This window comes from Mus musculus, chromosome 10 (assembly GCF_000001635.26).
Source record: "Mus musculus strain C57BL/6J chromosome 10, GRCm38.p6 C57BL/6J".
NCBI lineage: Eukaryota > Metazoa > Chordata > Mammalia > Rodentia > Muridae > Mus > Mus musculus.
The window spans coordinates 27,380,671-27,398,175 of NC_000076.6; the positions used below are offsets into that span (position 1 = coordinate 27,380,671).

At 37.9% G+C, this 17,505-nt stretch overlaps 1 protein-coding gene and 1 long non-coding RNA gene across 6 annotated transcripts in view; one reads left to right on the forward strand and one right to left on the reverse strand.

Annotated features, from left to right (window-relative positions):
- The window catches only part of Lama2 (laminin, alpha 2), a 635,907-nt gene that overhangs the window by 399,386 nt on the left and 219,016 nt on the right, over positions 1–17,505 (reverse strand). The window lies entirely within an intron of this gene.
- Positions 9,196–16,555, forward strand: 4930579H20Rik (RIKEN cDNA 4930579H20 gene). Its single transcript, NR_131034.1, has 5 exons — positions 9,196–9,265; positions 11,396–11,463; positions 12,188–12,323; positions 13,417–13,503; positions 15,401–16,555. It is a non-coding gene; the product is annotated as an RIKEN cDNA 4930579H20 gene (long non-coding RNA).

A 17,505-nucleotide genomic window follows, 5' to 3' on the forward strand; every position in this document is an offset into this window, starting at 1 on the left:
GCTCAGTTTCAGTAAATAATCACCCCTTCAGGTACTTCCCACCGACAATATAGAATCATTAGAGACTTCCTCTTTTTCTTTCATCCCGGGTCAAATTTATCTGGAAATATCATTGGCTTAATTTTAAATATATGCAGTTGCCAACTGCTATCCATCACTTGATTGGAACCATCATGGACCACATTCTCATTATCCGTCCTCCTCTAAACCTGAGGCATTACTGAGGAGTTCTGTGTCCTCTACAGTGTTAATCCCAAGTCATAAGAAAACTCTGGAGTTTATCTTTAAAGTAATGTAATACAAAGTACAGTGCCTAGTCGCTGGCAAAAAAAAAAAAATAAGGGTTGATTTAAAATTTCTGGATGAATAAAGTTAATGAAAGTTCCAAATACTTAGTAAATTCAACTAATTTTCTATCTAAAAAGAAACTTTTTAGGTTGGTTGATGAGCTATTTTTCAATTAATATAAAGTATACTGTTTTCACAGAAATCAAATTAAGTTTAATAACCTTTCATATCCTTTTATTTCTGAGTATTTTACGTTAAGTTGATTTAAATAAACCTTATATATTAATTCTAACCCATTATTCCCTTTCATCTTAGTTTGGAAATCATGTTAACATGACTTCAATATAAGTAAATTTTATTACATTTTAGTTTCTTTTTGATATACTATTTTTTTCATTGGAGACTAACACATAAATGTGATTTTAGAAAAACATGATATTGTATTTGAATATAGGAACTATTCACCTTAACTTACTCAACCAGAAAAGATCTCGTCCATGGTTAATCCCGTTTTGTTAATAAGTCATTGAGAAATTATTAAATGTGTCATCACAAAGGAACAATTTTCTGTTGAGAAAAATATTAAGATCTGCTTATACAATTGCATATGTTCCTCCTTGAGTCTTAATACTTCTTTTAAGCCGAGTTAGAAATATTTCCTTTATAGCATATAGCATACTCCCTTGATCTAGAGAACATTTGGTAACCATGCCACTTCATTCATCCGGAACCTCAACAGGGATAAACACTCCTGCACGGTTGATGATTCAGAGTTGATTAGAGAGTGATACTTTAAAGATGGCATGCCAAAGACTGTGTGGACCTGATGTCTTCACACACACCCTATTCCCAAACTGCAGGAAGATGTTAGCCTAGTGAACTGTTTACCACATATTACTGCACCGTAGACAACTCCATGCTTCAGCTTCCTCTCAACACTTCTTTACCATCCCATACCAGGTATTTTATTCTGAACATATACTTTGTTTCAATTGCCCTAAAACTGATATTGTTTTTCTCTTGTTCTTTTGAGTTACAATTGGAGCATTTGTCTTTCCTGGATGAAAGCTTTGCCTGTCATAGGAATTTAAACAAATTATTCACCGTTGGATAGATTATCATTAATAAGTTGAAACATAATAAGAAAACTAGCTATCTGCAGGGGATATTTGTCATAATCATCTCTTCTTCTTATTTCTCTATTCACCTAGTGAAAATCAAAATCCTGGGTCTAAATGTATACATGATTTATCATCAGCTGGTTAAAGAAATATTCTTTGTCCATCATTTTGAAATAGGCTAAAATGAGACTCTTGTTATTTTTCTCTCCATACAAAAATATATTTCATGGGGCAGTGGCTTCTATGTTCCATAGAACTAAAGAGCACACAGAAATCCTAAATTTTAAGATAGCCCATGGGCAGACTTAAAGTCTCAGCTGCTTTCGGAGTTTTAGTTTTTTGAAAGTCTAGATGCTGAGATTTTTCTGGTTTTCGGAGTCTGCCTTGTGGTCTTCTTGGTTTCAACAACTCAAAGCAATCCAGTAAAGCTTTATTTCTAAGTCCTCTGTTAAACATGTGCTTTATTAACTTTCATCTAAACATGCCCTGATAGGTAACCTGTAATCCATCATAATTAAATAAAAGAGCATATGACTCCTACTGGTCTTGATGTATGAGAAGGATGCTGACCACTAAGTGCCAGAAATGTTCAAAAGCAGTAAAATCATTACTTAATGTCCACCACACCATTTCCTCTGATTTCTAACTCTGAAAGGTCTGATCGATACAAGTTTCCTTTACATACTGTATTCTCAGTACTTTTAAAGTAATAAAACAATAACCTAAGGAGAAACTATTTTATTGGCCATTGTGTTTTTCTTTATGCAGTTCTGTAATATTTGCATGGATACAAAAGGACTTGTCAAAATAGGTTTTCTCAGTCTCTTTGGAGAGCTTCTCATTTATATTTTATCAAATGCAAATGTCATTGCTAAATCTTTGTGCTGTCAAGCCAACATTATACAGGGATGCAGTCATCACGTGATCTTCACAGCCAGGAAGGAATTCAAAGGGAGCAGTTCCAGAGCAATCCATGAGGGAAAATACCAGCAGGAAGCTCTCTCACTCTCCTCAGACATTTGCATTGCTCCAAATTTTGATTTGGGTGTGACCCAACTCGAGAGAGCTTAAGAAAATAGAATCACTAAGCATCTATTCCACTCCCTTATGAATTTCAGTAGGAACTTACACATGGACACAGTACTGGTTATTGTTACTCAGTAGATGTCAGAAAGCATGATCAGAGTGTACTGATGGATGCCACCTTAATTCTGCTAATGCTTCTTGAGAGATATTACTCTTTCTTAAAGAATAGAAGCACTATTGCTGATGCCAAGAAGAGCTTGCTGACAGGAGTCTGGTATAGATCTCTCCTGGGAGGCTCTGCCAATATAGAAGCTGATGCACACAGCCAAACATTACATCAGACAACACAGGGACCCCAGTGGAGGAGTTAGGGCAAGGACTGTAGGAGTTGAAGGGGTTTGCAACCTCATAGGAAGAACAACAATATCAACCAACCAGACCCCCCAACATTCCCAGGGACTAAACCACCAACCACAGAGTACACATGGGGAAACCAATGGCTCCAGCTAGATATATAGCAGAAGATTGCTTTATCTGGCATAAATGGGAGGGGAGGTCCTTGGTCCTGTGGAGGTTCAATGGCCCAGGGTGGGGAAAGGGGGTAGGGGTGTTGTGGAGGGGAAACTGGTAAGTTGGATAACTGTTTAAAAGAAAATAAATGAAATTACCAATAAGAATGTGAAAAAGAATAAAAACACTGGATTTTAGGCAATTATGTCTAATTATAGCTGAGGCACCTCCTAATTCTATTCTGACTCACTTATCAGCCTATTACACTATCAAACAAATCACTGGTTCAATAAGCATCCCTTCAATAAATAACATCTGGTCATGTAGATACAACTGGAAGACTTATAGTGGCAGAAAGCTACTGCTGATGAGTCTCTTGCATGCATCTGTTCCCCATTTTGTCATAAGACGTGCTTCCATCAAGTGTGACTAAGACAATGTATTACTTCCATTCCCTTTTTATGCCTCACCCGTGATTCTTCAGATTCTTTTTATGGTTCTTGTTTCCCATAATAGGGCTTGCCCCTCCAATCTTATGTATTGAGGTGAAATTATTATTATGCCCGTGTCCTACTCAGACATCACTGGAGAAGACTGAGAACAGATTTCCTGAAAGGGGACAGGCTTAAGGCAGAGTAGACTAAGGAAGATCACCAAGTCATGGGAAAGTTCCATACTCAGTAGTCCATCTAACACTGATCATATCAATACAGACTCTTCTGGTTTATAGAAGCTAGATTTTGAGAAAATTGTAACCATAACTATCTATTTCTTGGAGTCGATGAATGAATCGTTATTATCCAGGAATAATACAAATTCTACCTTTTGTATTAATTTCAAGTTTTTACAAATTTTTATTAATTTTAGCATAAACAAAATTTGTGAGGAAAGTTTTGTTATGTAAGTATTTTATTAAGTGAGAACAGTGGTATGCAAAGCAATTGACACTTTGTGAAAGCTCTACAGGGTTAAAGCACTAAAACTTTGAGCTATAGGGAGATTAAAAAATGTTCATACTCAAACAGCTGTGAAATTAATATGGTTTTCTAAAATATGAAGCTGTAAATTAGAGGAAGTCCTGAATACAGGGAGTGTTCCGTGACCTACATCGCTAGCACAGAACAATTCATACCCTCAAAAGCCACATAATAGCACAAAGGAAGTCTAATGCATCATTTTTCTGTTTTGTTTTCAGTCCCTGTGTGGGCACACTTGTTTAAAATTAAAATCTTGGAGCAGGCGGTGCAGATAGTGAGCCAGATCCTGTGTCATTCTGTTGGAATAAAGCCTGCATGTGTGTCTAAAGGAGAAATCCAGTCTCCCTCAGCCCTTGTTGTCTGATTCAAAGCCTCCTCAGAAAGTATGTTTGGACCTCAAAAGCGTGCAAATTAAAATTTATATTAATATGTTGTTTTGATGTAGCATTTTGTGATGACCACTGATAGACTCAACTAATTAAGAGTCGGCCATTGTAGACATACAAAAAGATCCCTCTAAAATAGCAAGACATAAGAGACTAAATCACAATATAAAAAGATACTGATATTTAGAGACAATTTGGGATATGGCTCTACAAATCTGAGCATGCTCCTTCGGCTCACTCTACTGATGACTCCGGTATTGTGTGTCTGCAAACTAGGATTCACCATCCCACCCTGACTTTTTTGCTCATCCCTTGTTTGACCACTTTTCTCCTCTTATTCTACTTTCACATTATCAACTTTGTGTAGTACTTTCTGTACCTTATTTATTGTTTAATCTAAGTGTTATTTAGCAATTTCCTCTAAGATAAGCCCTTCATCTTGTAGGAAGGCATGTTAAAAGAGGTGAAACTAAGGGATGCTCTAAGTCAGTCTGAGTAGCAACCCCCTTTGAGGTTGACTGACCCATATACAGGGGTTACCTATCAGATGACCTACTTATCAGATGTTTACAGTATGATTCATAACAGTACAAAATTACAGCTAAGAAATAGCAACCAAAATAATTTTATAGTTGGTAGTCACCACAACATGAGGAACTGTATCGAAAAGTTGCAGTATTAAGAAGATTGAGAACCACTGCTCTAAGGGCATGTAAAACATTCCAGCCTGCAGGGAAGCTCATTAAACTCTCGAAGTAAACAATTCAGTAACTTCAGGAAGTCTCTGAAACTGGTCAGATTCAATCCTAGAAGCATGCATAGTTACACAATCTGCAGAAAGTACTCTCAGACAATCTGAAGTATAGAGATGCTTAGAACAGCTGAGTAGCATGGAATAATAAGTAGAGATGAGCCACATTACCTGCAAGAAGCAGAGAGTAGCCTGGAAGAGACTCAGACCAACTGAGTTGCTTGGAAAGAACTCCCTTCCACCCTATTGAGCACCTTCAGGTTACCCAGTATCCTCGAGATTTCCAGTTTGCATGAGGTAACACCTGTTCTTGGATAGACTTTTGTAGATGTGTTTGAGCCATTTCTACTTTGAGTAACCCTCCACCTGTTTTCCTCTAAGTAACCCCTACGAAACTCATTGTTTCACCAAGCTGTGCTTTGGTAGTTTCTTTGCATTGTTCTGGTTTTGCTTTCCTATGTGGAGTAAGTAGATACTTGTTTGCATCTCCCCAGGAAGAGTGAAATGCAACATTGTCCTGCCTACATTCTCATTATAAGAGAAAAACTGAATCCATGGTTTGTTAAGTTTCTATGCTTTTAAGTGAAGTGATACATTCCATATCTCTGTACATGGACCCAACTCTCTTTGAATAAGAAAATACTAATTTTATTCCTTATGTTTCATATTTTTCATTGCATAAGAAAACTTTTCATAAATCATTTTTTTTTGGAAAACAAAATTTGTATTCCCACAACGATTGAGTACTTTATTTTAGTGGGTTTGTGAATCAGACTCTAACATGGGATTCTCTGTGCAGTAAGGCTCTTTCTAGTTGTATGAACATGTTCAATGAGTTTTGTTTTTAAATCCCACCAATTTATGTGTTCCATGATGTTTTTGCTACTTATTAATCTGATGATTATTTGAATCATCTATGTCCGTTTTTTTTCTTTGTATAAAACAAGCAATAAGAATAACTTAAACTTTTATTTTGTGAATTAAAAGAAATTCATGTGAAGTTATTAGAATAGTGTATTGCTCAAAGGGGAAATATTATTTGTTATTACTGAGTAAGAAAAAATCATGAAATTACTATGTATCTCATTTATATGATCATTTATGCTTCCCATTTATGCCAGTTATCTATTGCCAACCTGTCCTGCCTGAGACAGGAGGGATAGCAAGAAAATTTCCACTCACCATGGAGATTCTGCCCCACCACTATGAGGTATGAAGGTACATGAGTGCAAAAGGAAGACTGTACATGAACCCCACCAGATCATACTTGTGTCTTCTGTTCTTATTCATATGTGACTTCCACAAAAGCAATTAAGGGAGAAAATAACAGAAAAGTTCCAAGTTCAAGACATCTATGTCTGTGTTGAAGTTGTTGCCCTGGAGATGGTCTGTGTTCTCATCATCCCTTTGACATGATGGTTTTAAGAACTGAGATCAGAGGATATGACCAAGTACCAATGCAAAAGCTTCAGGAAGAAGAGGCTACAGAATTACTAACATCTGGGCAGGAACTCTGAGGAGAAAGATAAAACAAAAAAAGGTGGTGATGTAGCAAGGGACCCTCTACAGATATGACCTCACACTTGGGAGGTGGCTGGGGTCACTGCTATATGTGTGGCTCATCGCTGTGATGTGCACAGAGGGCTGCATATCCTAAATAAATGAAATTTAAAGAAAATGTCTCTCAAAGAGGTTGGATTATCATTTTGTATGCTTCATAGAATGGATGTCAACAATTATTGCCAGTTGTTATTGCTGGTACTCCAAATTGTAGTTCTTCCTCTTACTCTGTACAGTGTAGATCCTAATAATTTATTTACTGAGTTTGTAGACTCTTGGCTGGATACAGTCAAACATCTGTAGAGCTCTAGCAGATCTTGGGTCCTTTCAAAGGAATAGAGTGCTCATAGGGACTTTGCCTCCCACACAAGCAGAAGATGAAGTTTGCTGCAGATTTACCAAGTACACAGTGTTCTTGTTCTTTTTCTGGCATCCAGCTAATAATTGACCACAGGAAGCTGCTGGGCCGTGCCCTCAAAGCAGCTCAGAAACAGTGCATGTTGTTGCTTAGCTATGGGGAGGGGGGTGAGGGGGCAGGATAGGCTGAAACTTGGGACCTTATTTTCTACAAGGACCTGAGCAGAATTACAAATATGTTGGAGACATTAAAATTTGAGAAAAAAAATGAATAAGCTGCTGATTGGAGGTCATTGATCATTTTTTTTTGTAAGTAATTCATCTAAAGAAGACATTGTTACACAACATTTCTTTTCTCTTTCCTCTTGATAAACACAGTGTGAATGAAAGGTAGGGAGAATAAAAGATTTAATCAATCATCCAGGGGCCAAGGCAGAATTGCTTTCTCTTATACATTTGCCGCCAAGTATATAAACTCAGATTTGCTTCCAATTATTTGTAATATGTTTTCCCAGAAGAATTCATAATAGGTTTTTTAGGCACTGTTCCCTTTTCTATTAATGACCAAAACACAACTGTTCCTCCTCAGCCCAAAGCAAGGCAGATAAGTGAGGAAATTGCTATGGATGTGGCTGTTGGTCTTGGAAGGTGTTATGTTTGTTTTTATTTTAACCTGACTACAATGAAAGCAGGGATAGGACTGTTTTCTTGCTTTGTTGTTGTTGTTGTTGTTGTTATTGTTGTTGTTGATTCAAACTTAGGTTTTATGACACTTCATCAAGGAAGGTTAACATAATGACACATTAAAAAGCTAAAAGGCTATGTCAGAGTTACACAGGATGTGGTTCTTGCCACTTGATCACTTGTGAACTTGCTCCTAAAATGATCACATTTACTACCTGAGTGCAATACTTCAATGCCTAGATAGCACCTCCAGCTCCCAGGAGTGCCTGCCTGGGTTGTCATGGCCCTGACATCATCATCACAGGGATCCTTGGACAGACTCAGGTGCACTCAAGGGCTCAAAGACAGACACATATTCCTTGTCAAGAGGAGCCATTACCGTTGGATGGCTAAGCCTGCAATTCTGAAACCCTGTTTAAAACAGACAGTGGCCTGTACTCCCATGGAGACCCGATGTCTTGTCTCCTCTTGTTCTAAAGTAAACATTTCACTACATCCTATAGGTCCAGACATCACAGGGGTCATGCTATCCTTCCTGTCTTTATCCACAGTGAACCTGGATGCACCCCTCAGGAGGTAGCTTTAAAATACCTCAGTCCTCTGGTAGTGGCAGTATTGGCTGGATTTTCTATGCAAAATTTTTGATAATCTGATCAACAGTAACTTCTTTGATTTCATTCATGAAAAGTCCTTTCCATTTGCATTTGTAGCCATAATTAATCCCTTTGATTATAGTATCACATGATCCTCCACTCTCTGTGACATACTTTGTTTGGCTAAAGTAGCCCTCTGACCTAAATGCTGTCTTTATACATATTTCAGGTCCCCTCACTTTATCTCTAAAGTAGCCAACTTTAAAAATAAAATGTAACTTATTCTTACTTCTAAGGGAAGCAGTGTTATGTGTTTACTCGGGCAACTTCCTCCATATTTCCACATTCCCTTCTTTGAAAAATGTGAAATGACACGTTGAAATCAATGTTAAGGGAAGGGTGACTTTTAGGTGACAGATGTCATCAATGATGCACACGGTTTGTAGAGAACTACAGACAAACCACCCCAAATCCCATTTTTCCCAGTGGTAAGTACACACACACACACACACACACGCATGCACAAACATATACTTTTTCATTTGTATCAACATATTAAAAAACAATTCTAAAATAAGAACTCTAGAGCTTGCCAAGGAATGTTGTTGATTTCAAATTATTATTTGAAGTGATTACAAAGAATACTGATTTGTATCGATACATTGTTTTAATCCAACTATAATTTTTTTTTTTTTTTTTTTTTTTTTTAGTCTTCTAGTGACAGAAGGGAGAATACTTCCAGGATAAGTAATATTTGAGGAAATAAAATAGAACATACATATAAAAGGTCAGAATCAAACAGAATCAATCAGACGTTGGGTTTGATTTCAATGTAAAGTAGACATATTTAAGCTCAAGCTTTATGGAGCAGCACTACAGCAATGCTCTTATTACCCACAATTCCAGGGGCCAGTTGAACTTCAGAATTACCCACAAGTCCAGGAGTTTTAGAATCCTTCAAGATCACAGCAGACAGCTCCTGGGAAACACTGAAGGTTTAAGGAAAGACTTGGTAACCAAAACTTTTGCCTTTTAGCAGCCACCGTTCTCTTTAACCTTGCTTAGTCTCAACGACTTGTGGTCACCCATGGTCTCCATACACTACTTTTCTATTCCTTCTCTCAAGACGGAACACATCCCCATAATTAGAGTACATTGCTATTATTGCTGAGTTAATTATTATCATTAATCTCTTATTATACCTAATTTATCAATAGATATCTCAGATCTGGATACAGGGGGATATGTACAGAATTTGGGGTTCTGTTTTTGGTTTTAGGTCTCTCCTATAAGTCTTAGAATATCCTCTGTAGTAAAGGGGGATCTACTTTATATTGAAGTCAAACCCATACATTCTCCTTAAGACTAAACATCACTCACCGCAAAAATCAGGTCAATGCATTCATGTCACATGTTAGAAAAGATGACTTAGAATTTAAAAACATTGGTTAAAATATGCAACGTGATTTACCTTAAATTTAAACCTATATTGCAAATTACCTTAAAAACAATTCTCTGTAGGTGAGTGCAGATTACTGAAGAGGTCAGAAGAAGGTGCCAAGTTCTCTGAAGATAAACTTAGAAGTGGTTATGAGCTGGGGGCTAGGAACTGAATTCACACCCCTTGCAGGAGCAGTATATGCTCTAAACCTCAGAGCACTCTCTCCAGCTCTACATATTATGTTAGAATTATGTTTCAGGTTATAAATTCTTTTTAAATTCATAATTCTGCCTACTTCTCCTTTAAGCCAGTAGTATCATAAAAACCTAAGAGGTTCATTCACATTTTTATATATAATCTTTTAATGTAAATTCTCATTTCTATAAAGTAACAAGCCATATTTTACACATGGCTCACTAGATTATGTTCCTAAATTGTGTTTTCTTTAACTCTGAGAACCTAAGAGCATAAAAGGGGTGATGTTTGTTTTCAGAAAAACATTTATCTGACAAGTTGAAACACTCATTTTATTTTTCACTTTCCATGACACTGGTTATCCATGGATGACTAGTTACATCAGCCAGTTTCAGCCATGTGTTTGGCATCATACACGACACTAGTTTTGCTGAACACAAACATTAAGTGTTTCTTTAGTCTGGCTCATCAAGAGAGAAAAATTTCAAAGTAATAAATACTTCATTTTCTCAGTATATACAATTCTACTTGAAAGGCTTTCAAAATACCACAGATAAATTAACTTGAAAACAACTATCTCTCAATGTTTGCATGTACAAAAAAAAAAGCCAAAATTGAAAGTTAAATATTAATATCCAGTGTTAAACAAGACTGTCCATTAGTGAATAGGTCTATTAGTCAAACATTTTTCACACTTAAACTGAGTTTATTCTTCAAATATTCCATGCTACTGTGATATATTTTTCAGTGAACAGCAGTAAACTCTGACAGATAACATAGACTATGAGTCCTGAAGGATAAGTAGCATACAGTAGTTTACTTAAAGTTTAGAGGCTGACCACAGTTTTCCTGCTGGATCTAGAGCTCCCTTCTCTTGTCAACCAAGATGCTCTAGAGCATATGCAATGTTATTGTGGGAAATTTACCTTGAACACTGGACTTTGCATTTAAAGGCTGTTCTGTGACTTGTGAAAGATGAAGCCACTTCTCAGGCATGGAGAACTATCTTCAAAGACATCTTATCCAACATCAGTGTCCTGGTTTTTAATCTCCTGAATTTTATTGCTAAGTGCCATTTCTTATGTAGATTCCAGACTACTGTACAGTGTGCATACACTCTCCACACAATCCTGAATAAATCCTTTATGTTTAATAAATCTCAGAATTGACTTCTGCAGTCCCCTATCAAAATTCCCTGCATTCTTCCTCCACTCAGTTGAGAGCAACTCCATCTTTGTAGTGCCTTCAACCCAGGTGTACTGACTGGTTTTGTGTGTCAACTTGACACAAGCTAGAGTTATCACAGAGTAAGGAGTCTGCCTTTAGGAAATGCCTCCATGAGGTCCAGCTGTAAGGCATTTTTTTCAATGAGTGATCACAGGTGAGAAGGCCCATTGTGGGTGGTGCTATCCCTGGGCTGGTAGTCCTGAGTTTAATAAAAAGCAAGCTGAGTAAGCCAGGGGAAGCAAGCCAGTAAGGAACATCCCTCCATGACTTCTGTTGCAGCTCCTGCTTTCTGAACTGCTTGAGTTCCAGTCCTGACTTCCTTTGGTGATGAACAGCGATGTAGAAGTGTAAGCTGAATAAACCCTTTCCTTCCCAGCTTGCTTCTTGGCCATGATGTTTGTGTTGGAATAGAAACCTTGACCAGGGACTCATCTTTTGAGTCTCCCATCCCTTTACACCCCATGGAAATGTCATTAATATATCCTCTTGGCATACCCAGCTAGCCAGGAAATCCTACTGGCTGCTATTGCAAGGTGTCTGTTCTTTCGGCCATTCCTTACACAATTCACTGCCTCTGCTTCTCTCTAAGCTACTATCATCTATCCTCTGAACTTTTGCCAGTCTCCTACCTGCTTTGCTGCTTCCAGCTCTCCTTCATGGCTCCAACCTTAACCCAGAACAGCTGGAGCAAGAAGTGGGGCAGAGAGGGTGTGGAGAACAGCAGTTTATTTACTGAAAGTTGCTTTGACGAGTGCTGGGCATGACCTGAGTTTGGATGGTGGTGCCAGCTGCAAAGCTGTTTCTATTCTACCTGTGGCTAGCCTGCTCCTGTCAGAACTGGTGAGATGTTTGGGAATGTACATCCTCAGAAGCCTTTTAAAAAATATTTAAAAGACTGTTAGGGCTCTGAGATTTCATCCTATTTACAAAAATTAAGTTAGAAGATACTGTTTTGTCGAGTCTGGAAGGACGTGGTGGCTGAGGCACCCAAAACATCTTCTCACCTTACAAAGTGAGACCATGAATGCAGACCATAAGTGAAGGTAGAAGATCACTCATACTCAATTGCAGGTTGCAGAGGGGCACATATGGTGCCAGTTCCCATGGCTGCACATCTGGAGCAAGGCAGAGACAGGGACAGTTATGTCTGAGCGAGCTGTGAGCAGAGGATGGTGAATCCCGAATCTAGGAGCAGCATTTTTATCCGGTATGTGCTGACAGGTGCTTAGCCCTTCCTCTGGATGGAGAACTCACCCATTCTTCCAAATTTTATCTGCCCTTGGCCTCCAAGAGAAACGACTTATGCTTGCTAAGACTGCTGTCCTGTAAACAACTTCCAAAAGATTGGACCACAGATGATTCGATCTGTTTTCAAAGCACACAACTGGTTTGCCAAAGTTTCTGAGTTCAAGCCTTAGCTTTCAGATTTGAACTATTAGCTGAAACACTTTGTTTCACAGAGGGACACGTGATGTGACTCGCATGGCTTCGTGTGGTAGGAGTATTTCTTAAAAGCAGGCATTCATATTAGCCATTTTTATAAAACACTTTGTGGTTTGTTAATTAACATGAAAGCTGTAGTGGATACAACTCCACCAGTAGAGAGTTACTTACTGAAGCTACACCAGAATCATTTGCATCACAAACGTGGCTGAGGCACCCAAACCATCTTCTCACCTTACAAAGTTATAGTTTATGATACAAACATGTGATATGAGATCTACTGCATTAGGAATGTTGTGATATTCCTGGAAATAGTTAACTACAAGCACCCTATGCTGAGCAGATCTCTGTATCATCCTTGCTTCACTGACCCTTTCTTCCCTTTAATGATCTTTCACATGACCCTTCTTCCATAGTCCCTGGTAAATACAAAACTCCTCTCTACTTCTATGGATTTTGACTATTTTGTGCCATATATAGGGGAAACCTACAATATTTCTACTGTGTCTGGCTCATTTCATTTACATGTCTTCTAGTTTCAAACACTTTGTGTTTCATTGTATTTCTTTCTTTAAAGACTGTACAATATTCTACTGGAAGAGGTACACACCACATTTCCCTATTTGTCCACACACAACCCTTTGCTTTGCTTCTATGTTTTTGCTATTATGATGAATTCTACAAAGAATGCTAGGGTCTAGCTGTCACATTGAAATGCTAATTTCAATGCCTCAAAAGGAGACTAGATAGTGCTTTTATTATTAAATGTTCTACCCTGTGTGCTGCCTATAACTTCAATCCTCATTAGTTAATTCTTGTGGTTATAATGGTATTATTTATGGTTTCTATTTTTGCAGGTCAGAAAAGGTTACAAGATATTAAAGAATTTAGCCAAGAACACAAAGTTGAAAAAATTGGTAGATGAGACTCAATTCTAAGAGCTGGTGAGCTGGTATAGGCCATAATGAACAAGGGAAACATGGTGAATGCAGTGGGTGGACCAACTCCTCCACAGTCCCTGTCCAGCAACCTGAGAATGGCTTGGTTTCACTAATGCGCAAGTCTTAACATTGTTTAAGCATTATAGCTAAGGTGCTAAACTTTATGTGTCATCTTTATTTATGTTGCGTTGTCTAGGATCAGAGGGCCTCACATAGACTTAAATAGCTGGAAAATACAGAAAACCACTAACCCTTCCTCAGTCACCTTGCACTGATATTTATTTTGATCACAGTATGATGAACATTGCCTTTGTAAAGTTCATTTATATCCAGGTGCACAGACAGGAAAGCAACCTGTGCAGGTGCTCGCCCACCTGGAAATAATGTTCTGTAAGGAATAAGATTTTCTTTTAATTACTAAGATTTTTTTTAAACTGAGTCACAAATGTAGAGAAATCTATTGCCTCTGATATTTGTTCATTTCTATATTACTAGCTCACAGTATGAATGTTTTCCATAGAGATTAACTGAAATATTTCACAGGACATTTACATACACAGAAACTGATCACATTGAGTAATGTCTGAGTCTGATTATACATTTTAAGGAGGGAGTGGTCTCTCCCCATATAACTCTGCAATAGATATCCTGATAACGACTAACAGTCACCAACTCAGCTGTTCATATCAAACAGGATTCCTTCTGCATCCTTCAGCTAAAGTGACCACCCTAGAAAGTATCTGAGGGGTTAGGCCATTTTTAGACCCTCAAAACCCCAATGTCTTATAAATGTCTATGACTAGTTTAAATTTTAAATTCAAAACATGTTGTTTCCAATTTGCCACTGCTTTTTAATTGAGTTGTATTGCAGCTTTTTCCAGACTGTTAAAGAGTCTGTTATTATGATTAATCTCTTCAAAAAAAATCCTGTGTGTATATATGACAAGAAAGCAGAACTTCAATTGTTTAGGAGAACAAAAGGACCAAAGTGGGGAATGAAATAGGGAACAGGATGCAGGTGAAAATGCTAAATATAGGATATATACTTGAGAGAAAACTTGGAAAATAAAAAATTTACCAAAAAAAAAAAAAAAAAAAAAAAAAGAAAAGAAAAGAAAACCCTACAACTCAAACACACACAAACTCACTTGTGTGTGGCTGAGAATGTCTAAACTAGAATCTTGGTAACAAAACAATTGAACTTTTTCAAAATGCACAGTATCTAGTTCTGCTAATCTCTCTGGCAATTGCTTACTCCAGGTGTTGGGGGTAGAGGTGGGGCTCTGCCAGGTTCCATGTGTGAAGTTTAGGGAGATCTTTGTGACAACAGAAACCTCACTAAAAACACAGACATGAAATGATGCTACTATTGAAAACTGTACATGCATAAGAATGACCTATCCTAAATTAAAATATACAGGTCAAACAAAAGCGCAGTGGTAAATCCCATCAGAGGACTCACAGTAAAAACAGAAAGTATACTTACCAAAGACGCTGGTGTCCTCAAAGAAAAATTTTAAAAATGTGTTTCTTGTTGAACTTTGAAATCTTCCAATTTTAGAAAGCCAAGTAGACAAACATCTCAAAGCAGGGCAAGTATAATAATGAGGGTGATTCATTTGCTCTTACAAGTTTCTGTAAATAATTATTTCTGTAAGTACATCCCAAGCCCACCATCAGTGAGGGACAATTGGGAGGTCTCTGACTTCTCAGCAGGGGCCTCTAGGCTAATACACACTCCCACCCACTGTGACCACACCACAGGGCTCTGAGCAATTTAACTTCAGATACTGTTATGTCCTTCCAGCATTGACAGTGCTGCCTTACAAAGCACACTGATTCATGTGGGTTAAAAAATATTTTTTCCATTCATAAGTGATTTTTTTTATTATTATTAAAGGCACCAAAGGAGTTTCAAGAATAGGCATTTGATGCTTTTGGATATTTCACAGACATCATCCAACATTTCCTTCTTTTGCCTCAAAGGCAGTAGCAAAGGACCGCCCAGATCTGCAGGGACCAGTGTGTTGGAAGATTTACAAGCTACCACGAACAGACAGACAGACGGACAGACTGAAGATTCACAGTGAGATTGCGTGAAAGAGGGTAAATGAGACTTTGAACAGAGCAGGACCAAAAACAATAGCCAAGTCATAAAGAAGAAGGGGGCTGGCTCTCAGGCCAGGGGATCACATCGGAAGCCAGATGTTTCCACCACATTGAACATGCTCCTTTAAAATAGTTGATGGAACAGTTCCACTTTATTTTTTTAATCCTAAAATCTGATTTCTCTTTCAATTCATAAGATAGTATACATTTCTACTCTGCCGGATCTTCAGAAGACTGACCAAACTCAAGGTTTTGTTTGACAGCCAGCAAATGGGGCAACTTATGTGACTAGCCAAAATTTTCATGAGTGACCTGACACCCAGCAGAAGAATCAGATACTGGCAGAACAAAACTCTTGTTTGATCTCATTATGTTTGACTTTCATTTTCTAATAGATGATAAAGTTTAAAATGACACAAATATTTCATTATAAATCTTTCACTGTTTTCAAATATCCCTAAACATTTAAATGTCCATTTTCCATGCAGGCTTATTACAATGGTGATTCTAACCCAGATGGCATTTTAGATGTTTGAACAACTTTTATCTTTGACCTTTTGGGGGGCAGTGGAATATGAACCCAAACATTCAAACATCCATCTGAATGTCTCAGGTTGAAATAACTTGAAATGTTAAAATGGCATTGATATTGAAGTATTGAAATTTTGTAAAGTTGAAATAGCAACTTCAAAATGTTCTTGATGTATTCCCTATATAATGTTGACAATTTCTGCCTATAAATAGAATTTCTCTTTCTGACACTGGAGGATGGATATTAGAAAGTATGCTTCAAGCCTTTTGACTTGACAACACAGATATAGCTAGGACCTGTATAAATGACTTCTACTAATTAATCTATGAAAACTTCTATGTTTCAAAGCATAGATAACTATTGTTCTGACTATATCATGTGCCAGTGTGCATAAAAAATAAAATATTCTATATCATTTCTTTGTTTTAAAATTTATTTTATTTATTTTATTTATTTATCTTATTTATTTTTATGATATACTCTTTATTACTTTTTATTGGATATTTTCTTTTCTCTTTTTTACTGGATATTTACATTTCAAATGTTATCCCTTTCCCAGTACCACTCCCCCCAAACCCCCTATCCTACTACTCTACCCCTGCTTCTATAAGGGTGTTCTCCCACCCACCTACCTACTTCTGCCTCCCTGCCCTTGAATTCCCCTACATTGGAACACCAAGCCTTCACAGGACCAAGGGCCTCACCTCACATTGGTGCCCAACAATGCCATCCTCTGCTACATATGCAGCTGGAGCCATGAGTCCTTTCAAGTATACTCCTTTGTTGGTTGTTCAGTACCTGAGAGCTATAGTGTGATGGTTTGTATATCCTTGGACCAGGGAGTGGCACCATCTGAAGGTGTGACCTGGTTGGAATGGGTGTGTCACTGTGGGTGTGGGTATAAGATCCTCACCCTAGTTGCCTGGAAGTCAGTCTTCCACTAGCAGCCTTTGGATGAAGACATAGAACTCCCAGCTCCTCCTGCGCCATGCCTGCCTGGATACTGCTATGCTCCCACCTTAATGATAATGGACTGAACCTCTGAACCTGTAAGCCAGCCCCAATTAAATGTTTTTTATAAGACTTGCCTTGATCATGGTGTCTGTTCACAGCAGTAAAACCCTAACTAAGACATATAGGGAGTCTAGATGGTTGATATTGTTGTTCTTCCTATAGGGTTGCAAACTGCTTCAGCTCCTTCGGTCCTTTCTTTAATTCCTCCATTGGGGACCTTGTGCTCAGTCCAATGGTTGACTGTGAGCATCCATCTCTGTATTTGTCAGGCTCTGGCACAGCCTCTCAGAAGATAGGATACTAATGGGAGACTATTTCGGGCTCCTGTCAGCAAGCATTTCTTGGCATCC